This window comes from Trichechus manatus, unplaced genomic scaffold, assembly GCF_000243295.1.
Source record: "Trichechus manatus latirostris isolate Lorelei unplaced genomic scaffold, TriManLat1.0 scaffold00109, whole genome shotgun sequence".
NCBI lineage: Eukaryota > Metazoa > Chordata > Mammalia > Sirenia > Trichechidae > Trichechus > Trichechus manatus.
The window spans coordinates 376,592-386,427 of NW_004444045.1; positions in this window are offsets into that span (position 1 = coordinate 376,592).

The window sequence follows — 9,836 nt, forward strand, 5'->3', positions numbered from 1 at the left end:
TTGCAATGATGATGACAGGCCTGTGAATGTGCAGTTCTGCTAGCATCTCTGTTACTGTTTCCTATCTGCTCCCAATGGTGGAAGAGAACCTTTTCAGTTGAGGGTGAAAATGAAGAGTCCTAAAGAAAAATGTCCCTCTGCTGGCTCTACCCCAAAGCCACGTGTTCTACATTAAGTGCAATTACAATGTTGCAAACAAATACCTAGACTCAACACCTGGCTGATTTGTAGAATTCAACCTGTAAACGTATAGTCATATTTCTATTATTGATACTCAGGTTTTCTCATGATTCAGAAATAAATCCTCAGCTGTTACTGAAAATGAAAGAAACGTAAATACGAGGCAAGTGGTAACAAAAAGAGTAGTATTATTGATTATATGAAATAGTATTATTGATACCAGAGAAAGTAGAATGGAGCATTGCCTGGAACAAAGAAACATCACCTTACAGGCCACGAGAAGATATAACAATCATGACTCTTGTGCGTGAGACAGAACGTCAAAACTTATAAAGCAAAAACTGTTCAAATCTTTCCTCATGCTTTTGACTTTTTCAAATTTTCCTTATATTTTTAAATACATTCCTCTAAGCATCTGACAGATGAGACAAAAATAAACAGGAATTTGGAGGTGTTAAATATATTTCGAGTTCCTATGTGATGCAAATGGTTAATGGGCTCGGCTGCTAACTGAAAGTTCAGAGGTTTGAGTCCACCGAGAGGCACCTCAGAAGAAAAGCCTGTCACCCTATTTCTGAAAAATCAGCCATTAAAAACCCTATGGCACACAGTTCTACTCTGACAAACATGGGGTCACCATGAGTGGGAATCGATTCAATGGCAACCGTTTTTAAGTATTATATATTTCAATATTACATATTTCCACTCATTATATGTGAAAGTGGGATTTCTGGCTCATATGGTAAATTTATGTTCAACTTTTTAAGAAACAGCCAAACTATTTTGCAAAGTGGCTGTACCATTTTCTGTTCCCACCAGCGATTTATGAGGGCCCCAGTTTTTCCACATACGTTCCTAGCTATTGTCAGTGTTTTTTATTACAGCCATCCTAGTGGGCGTGAAGTGATATCTCATTGTGGTTTTAATGGACACTTCTTCGATGACTAACGATGTTGAACATTTTTTTCACGTGCTTATTAGCCATTCATATGTATTCTTTGGTGAAATGTCTGTTAAAATTACCTGTTTTTTTAATTGGGTTGTCTTGTTCACAACAACAAAGAGTTCTTTAAATATTCTGTATACAACTCCTTTATCAGATACGTGATTTGTAAATATTTTCTCCCAGTCTGTGGCCTGTCTTTTCGTTTTCTTAATAATGTCTTTGAAGCACAAGAGTTTTTAATTTTGGTTAAGTATAATTTATCATTTTTTAAAATTTTATGGCCCATGATTTTGGTATCAAATCTAAGAACTCTTTGCTTAACCCAAAGTCACGACTGTTTTTTCCTATGCTTTCTCTAGGTGTTTTATTGGTTTCGCTCTTACGTTTAGACCTATGATCCATTTCAAGTTTTTGTTCGTTTGTTTAGGAATGATGGGAGGTAAGGGTCTGAATTCATCATAAGGACCATCCTTGTTCCTGATCTTAGGGAGAAAGCGTTCAATCTTTCACCATTAAGCATGATAACAGCTATAGAGTTTTTGTAGATGCCTTTATCTTGATTGCTTATTTGTGTGAATTTTTATCATGAATGGTGCAAATGCTTTTGTCAAATGCTTTTGCTGCATCTGTTGAGATAATTATGCAGTTTTTCTTCCTTTATCCTATTAATATGGTGTATAACAGTAATTGATTATGGATGTTAAACTCACCTTGCCTCCTGGGAGAAATCCCCTTGGTGAGGGTATATACTCCTGTTTATATTTTTCTCAACTCAGTTTGCTAAAATATTTTGGAGGGTTGTTTTACATTTATATTCATGAGTTTTTTTTTCTTGTAATGTGAAGACATTACAAGCTTTGGTATCAGGGCAATATTAGCCAATAAAATAGACAAACATCTAGCAAATAAGTCTGATTTATGGATATCACTATTAATAAAAAGAAAAGCTGGACTTCTCTTATTATTCTGCATAAAAGTATCGTTTTCCGTATTCCATTTCCCTGTATGCTGGCTCTCAGCCTAGTTCCGGAATTCTCAGAGACTTCACTGTGCTTCTCCTTCAGAGTTATTAAGAAGGCTCCCAAGACAGGTATTAGTGAAGAGTTGCAAGTACATTAGGCACTGGTGGATTTCATTTTTCTTCATCAACCTCTATCTAGAAGTTGAACAAGCCTAGAAGGGGTGAATTGAGTGCATCAGTTAGGAAAGGGAACTTGTTGGCTCAGCGACGGACAAGTCCAGTCTTCAGACAAGGCTGGATCTGGCAGCACAGTGTCTCCATTTCTTGCCCTACTTCCTGCATGTTGGCTCCATCCTCTGCAGAATTTTCTCTTGTGGTTTCAAGATGGTCCCAGTAGCCCCTGAGATGACAGGTTTCGTGTGACAGCTGTGGGGAAGAGCTCTTCCCCAAGCACCCAGGAAAAGCCCAGAGCTTCAGTCTGATGGACAGTTTAGGTTGGGTACTCATCCCTGAACTTTACACTGTGACTGTTTGCATGGGATTATGCTATTTAATTTAGGACTGAACCACAGGTCCCAGCCCTGAGCTCAGGTAGGGTCTGCTTTCACTGAAGCATACAGGGGAATGGATACATCCATGACTAATATTGGGGTGCTGTTACTAAAAGATCAGAACTGATGTTTGCTCAGCAGTGAAGTCAACAGAAGAATGCTATAATGGAATATTTGTCCCAGGAGGCACTTATAAACAAGCCAGTGTACTGAATCAAGTTCAGTAGCTTCCCACTGAACTTTCTATGGAAACTAGCAGAGAGCCAGCTCCCTCAGTTATTGTTGTGATAAGAATAGATTCCCTGCTAACATGAGAGAGACCGGAACAGCATGTTCAGAACATCATCCTGGTACTCACAGAATTGACCTCTTGGCTCCTTTCTCTCCTGCCTGTGCTATCAGCAGTGAGATGTTTGAACTCAGATGGGACCTTCACTAATTCCTGTAAGATAAAGTGCATACCACTCAGATGCATGGATCCTGGGGCTGGAAAAAACCCTTAGAGAACAAACAGTTATGAAACCTTCAATATCAGGGTGATAGACAACTTCTCTCAAGGCTTTTCTGTCCTCTTGAAGGTACGTATTGGGGAAACTGAGCCTTTTTGTCTTGTTTCTAACACCTTTCTTTGCCTCTGTCTGTTCATCCACCTCCTTACTAACAGCCCTCTTTCTTAGGAAAGATGAGTGGCCCATTCAACTGGTCAGAACCCAGGGCATCCGTTGGGCTACATTTTTTCCATTGGCTGAGGTTCCTATGCCTCAAGATCAGCACATTCCTCTTGTTCTTTCTCCTGCCACAGACACAATCTGTACCTTTTACTCTTCACCTGCAATTAGAATTAAGAAGGAAATTTAGTATGAGAACTTGTCTTGGTTACCTAGTGCTTCTGTAACACAAATACCAAAAGCGAGGTGGCTTTAAAGAACAGAAATTTATTTTCTTATAATTCTGGAAGCTAAAATTCCACTTCGGGGTCTTGGCCATGTTGGTTCCCTCATCAGAAGCCCTGAGCATTCCTTGGTTCCTTGGTTTGTAGACTACCCTCACATAGCGTCTATCCCTTCCCTGCACCCACCATGTGTTCATGTCTCTTGTGTCAAGTTTACTCTTTTTGTAAGTCAGAAGTGATTAGATTTAGAACCCACCCAACGTGTGTGATCTAATTAACATAACAAAGAAAATCCTATTTCCAAACAGGATTACATCCACAGGTATAGGGGTTAGGATTCCACACATATTTTGGGGAGACACAATTTAATCTGTAACAGGACTGCTCTGTAGATCCATCTGCTTTAGGTCCATGGGGTAAGAAGTTGGAGGTCTAAGCTGGGTTGTCCAACTTAGTTCTTACCTAAGAGCCCAGTGCTGGGAGATAGCAGATGCTTGCCCGTTTGATGTATATTCTGTTTCCAACTCCTTTGGATGAAAATTCCAGGAGAAGGAGGGATGAGTCGTCAGGCAGCATGTGGGTCCACCTAGGTCACAACTATAATACCAATAGAAATCAGTCCAAAGTTCCCCGTCATATAGTAGTATGTGACTCCGGAGAACCCAGGAAGGAGTTTTAGCAAGGTCTCATGGGAATGTGTCTGTCCTGCCTAGAGACCCTGGAGCTAGCTTCTCGTCTGCCTATCCCAGCCTGGCTGGTAGGCAGGGTTTCTGTAGCTCTGTATCCTGGTGTTAGAGGATCCAGGACACATTTTCCCTAGTTCATTGTTCTCCATATCATGCCCTCAGTTGCTCTCTGTGTCACTCACATTACAGCGGAAAGACACCTTGGGTGTATATGGAAGTAAAAAGGTACTGCCCAAGTTAACTTGAGTTAAGCCCCAGTACAAGGGCCAAGGGTCTGAAATCATTGAGAACTTCAGACCCTCCTTGCCTCCATTTTTCCTTGGATTGTGCTTTTGCAGCTTTCTACTTTCCAGCTTTCTAGCATTTCCTTATCTGTAGATGGGTTATGTTGTGATGTTTTGTGAATCAGACAGGGCCAGTAGGGCATAAGCTGGGAGAATGCATAGTGGTTAAAAGCTTGGGTTCCAATCATGGCTTTTCCACAGACTGCCTCTGATCTTGGCCAAGCTACTTGATCTCCCTGTGCCCAACTGTTGTCATCTGTAAACCAGACATCATATCAGGTCCTATATCTCATTAGGCCATTGTGAGGAATAAACGAGCTAATATAAGGTACTTAGAATATTAGCTTTTGTTTGTTATTATCTTGCAGGCCAACTCTAAGGAAGTGGTAAGGGCTGCCTGGAATGTTCTGTTAAAGGCTCCATAACAACCTAGACCTGGGCTCAGTAGAAAATAATATTTTAGTGGATTAACAGCATCATGGGACTGGGGGTGCTCAGCAGCAGCATGAAGGCCACATATTAGAACTCCTAATACAGTTAGAGCTGAATCCTTCTGATTCCCTCAATTTAATGTATTTTATTGGATTACAGGAAGGATTTAAGCAATAACCTTGGTGTCAGCATGTAGGGTACACCAGGTCCATCTGGAAACTTTTAAAAGCTGATGTCTGTACCACAAGGTGCCAAACCCAATCAGAAATTTTGGTCCTTGGAGGACATGTCAGATGACAATGTCTCTGGATTAGGGGTGAAGCTCAGTTTTTAGGCTTTCTAGATTTCTGTTTATTATGATGGTTTTTAATAAAATGGTTACAGAAATTTTTTGACATTCCTTCCATCAAGAGACAGGGGTCTGGGTCCCCACCTGTGATAGTTAAGATTGTGTGTCAACTTGGCCGGGCCATGATTCTCAGTGGTTTGGCAGTTATGATGTAGTCTGGCAGTTATGTAATGATATAATCGCCTCCATGATGAGATCTGATACGATGCAATCACCTCCATGATAAGATCTGATATAATATAATCACCTCCATGATGAGATCTGCCACGTGCAGCCAAACAAAGAGAGTTTCCTTGGGGATGTGGCCTGCATCCAATATATATATGAACTTTCTGGCAAAGCTCACTGGCTTTTGCTCTGCTCTGGATCCTACATTCGGCTTGTCATCATCTGAAGTCTGGTTCTTGGGACTTGAGCCAGCAGCCTGCCATCTGACCTGCCAATCTTGTGTTTGTCAGCCTCTGCAGCTACGTGAGTCAGAAGAAGCCTCCAGCCTGACACTTGACCCACAGTCTTGGCACTTTCCAGCCTCTACAACTGTGTGGCCCATTTCTTTGATGTAAATCTCTCTCTACACATATATATGCTTCACTGGTTTTGCCTCTCTAGCGAACCCAGCCTAAGACACCACCCTCTGAATGTGGGCATGCCTGAAACTGCTTCAACCAATATATTTGAGAGGAAGTGATGCTCTGTGACTTCTGAAGCTAGGAGTGTAGTTTACACCTTGCTCGCCTTGGAATACTCATGCTAGAGCTCTGATTTGCTGTGTAAAAAACCTAGACAGAACGCATATAGGTGCTCTGGTCAACAGCCACAGCTGAACTGTCAGTCAACTGCCAGCATCAACTGCTAGTCATGTGAGACAGCCATTTTGGATGTCCAGCCTAATGGAGCCTTCAGATGACAGCAGCCCCCGGCAACATCTGACTGCAACCATTTGAAAGACCCCAAGCAAGAACCGCCCAGCAGAGCCCTCCCCAGATTCCTCATTGACAAATTTGTGAACAGAATAAAACGGTTGTTAGTTCACACAACAAAGTTCTTGGTTAAATTATTATGCAGCAATAGTAACTGGAACAATTATGGTCTTGGATTGTTACGATGGGAGGGGATCAACGGAAGGGGAACAGATGCAAGCAGATAAAACCTGTGTCAGACATTCATTCCTGACCGGGGTTGTAAATCAGAATCACTTGGGGGAGTTTGTAGAGTCTCTGACTCAGTCTTAGGTGGGCCCAAGAATCTCAATTTTTAAAATAATCTCCTGTAAAAAAATTTAAAGCTATTTTTATCATAACAGTGGTTGATGCACAGTACTGAAGGATATAAATCCCCCTCCCCACACCTTGTGATTCCCTTCCCTCTGTTATTTTTGGTTTCCTTGGCTATTTCTGTGTATTTATTTCTCCAGGTGAATTTCAGGATCATTTTTTTCGTGTTCCCCTTTAAATCCTGTTGGTGTTTTGATTGAGATCATGTTAAATGTATAGGAACGTGTATAGGCTAATTTATGGAGAGGTATCTTTTCAACACTGAGTCTTTTTATCCAAGAATACAGTACCAGTATGTCTTTTGGCTTTTTTTCAAGTGTTCTAATCCATCCCTTGGTCAGGTCCATTGTATAGGTCCTGCTCATTTCTGGTAAAGTTCATTGTAGCCATTTTCTCTTTAAGTTGCTATTGTAAATGGGATCTCCTACTACTTTTATTTTAACTGGTTATTGTTTTCATAATTAGAAAGCTATTGATTTTTTATATAAATTTTGTGAGCCACCACTTACTGTATTCTCTTGCTTCTGATAGATTTTTGGTTGATTCCCTTGTGTTTTCCAGAAACACATCATTTGGAAATAATTTGGCCTCCTATTTCCCAAATTATATGTGCCTTATTTCTTTGCCAACCTCAAAGTTGGCAGTTCGAACCCACCCAGCAGCTCTGTGGAAGAATGGTCTGGAGATCTGCTTCCATAAAGATTAAAACCCATTGACATCAAGTCAATTCTGACTCACAGTGATCCTATAGGACACAGTAGAACTGCCCCATAGGGTTTTCAAGGCTTATAATCTTTACGGAAGCAGACTGCCACATCTTTCTCCTGTGGAGCAGCTGGTGGGTTCGAACCATTGACCTTTCAGTTAGCAGCTGAGCACTTAAAACACGGCACCACCAGGGCTCCTTACCATAAAGATTACAACCAAAAACCCTATGGAGCAGTTCTACTCTAACACGTGTGGTCGCCACCAGTAGGAATCAACCTGACGGCAATGGGTTTACTACTTTCAGAATAATGTTAAATAACCATGATACAGTGGGAATGCATGTTTACTAATATGGTTTTCATTTTGGGAAATTTGTACCAATGCAATCTGATGCAAGTGGCCCATCAATCAGCACTGGGGAACCACCAACCTATGTGATGCAACTTTTGTCAGTTTATGTCCTCAATCTGACCTTGAAACATACTGCTTATTTCCATGATCCCAACAAAACATAAGATTAGTAAAATCTCCTGATTCTGTGAGCCAGACTGGACCCTCTCGTCCCAACAGGGAAAAGTGTCCTCGAAGTAGTAACTCCTGTACATTCTTCTGTTGCAGCCGAATTCCTTGGCCCCTCTCTGGTGGAGGAGCTGTCCTTCTCTCTGTATCCTGAGCTGGGCACATCGCAGAGTCTCAGATGAAGGGCCCTGTCTGTTTCTTACTATCATCCAATTCTTCCCCACCGATCTCTCAGCTACTGGAGAAATCAGGCCCATTAGTATCAGCCTCTTCCTCGCATTTTCCCTGAGGGGTGTTCAGGGAACAAAAACGGGCTGACCGATATTACTGGCCCGTCCCACGCACATGTCACTAATCACGCTAGATGACTGAATGGCCCAGCTCTTCTTTCTTCCCTTCCAAGTCAGGAGCGGGATGGTTTTCAAGGAAAGGACAAAACAAGCCAGAGGTGGTTGAAAATGTATTTATTTTTCTTCAAATGATCTTTTTCAAGCAATAAATAAAAACAGACGTGTTGAGTTTTCTAAAAAACAAAACTAAGCAACAACAACAACGACAAAAGTCCCCTAACCGATACACATCCTACAGAAACATAGGCATATCGAACGTAGAAATGACATCACTCTGAAAGATGGGGCTATTTACAGAAGTTACAAGTATTGCATTGCTCTGTCCATAAGAAGTCTCTTCCTTGTATGTCTCCAACTCTAAGGAAGGGCAGAGGACTTGGGGGAGAGGGGACACTTTCAAGGAGGTGACATTCTCCATCGTAACTTGATAGATAAGGAATTTCAAGGAAAACATCGATATCTAGCCACTGTATTCAGTTACTTAACGATACTCCCCAGGGAGCAGGACAGGGTACCCCCCCCACTCAGGGGGTCTCACCCGCCTTGAGGAACTCCCGAGATAAACCATCTTGTCCCTCGGATGGGCTGGGACCATGCTGAGCCAGTGACAAATCCTGTGGCTTCTGTGAGACAAGATAGTTCTGTGTCATCAAGGGCCAGCCACCAACAGCACTGTGCCATGCAGGAACCACAGCAGTTTCCCAAACTTGGGGGCACATCAAAAGCACTTGGGGAGATTTGAAACATCCTGATGCCTGGGTCCGACTCCCAGAAACTCTGACTTACTCGGTCCGGGATAGTCAGGGTTTCTAAAAGCTCCTGGCTGACTCTCATGGGCAGCCATGGTGAACCACTGCTTTAATACCAGGCTCACTGAGCCTTGGCCAGCCCCAATCTCCAGCCCCTTCCCCTCACATTGGAATCAACTGTCCTCCCTCCCCCTGTCTAAAAAAATATTTCTCATGGCTTCTCAGCTTTGTTGAGAACTCTGGAATCTGGCTGGAATGAACACCTGAGCCAAAGGGCCTCGGGTGAGGATGAGTGAAGATGGCGCGCTCAGCCATCCACTCACCCCTGGCGTTAGCCTAATCCTGCTCTGTGGGAACATCGGGCCTGTCTCCCTCCGTGCTCCTCCAAAAACGCCCTTGGACAGACGAGAGTCCAGGAGGCAATCAGCGGTATTCCTGGGTCTCCACAGAATACCCAGGGAACCCACTGCCTGTCATAGCCAATGGCAACACTGATAACTGGGGACTGTAGCAGTGCCCTCTGGGCATTAGAGAGCTTCACATCACCAGAAATCACTTCATGGGCGGGGTGCCTGTTGAAACTCACTGACCATTCGGGTGTACCCTGCAGTGGTGTCTTCCTTAGAGCTACTCCAAGTCATCAAAGGGGGTCCTGATGGAGACAACGAAGTCCCCTTTTCCAATCAAGCCAATTTCCTGTCTATTTCTAACAGGATTGGGACCCACACCGTTACCAAGTACAGAGAAAATGGCTTTATAAATAGTACTGGACACTGTGGTAGAGGACTCAAATTGGGAAGCTGAGGAAAGACAGACTTGGAACGAGTCCTGCGTTCCGACCATCCACGTGGTCAGATTCCAATCTGGGAAAGCATTATGCTTAGTTTTTGGCAAACGTACTCTCATTCTATAAAAAGTGAATCTGTTCTCCCGGCTCCTTTCCGTCCCCCCAGGC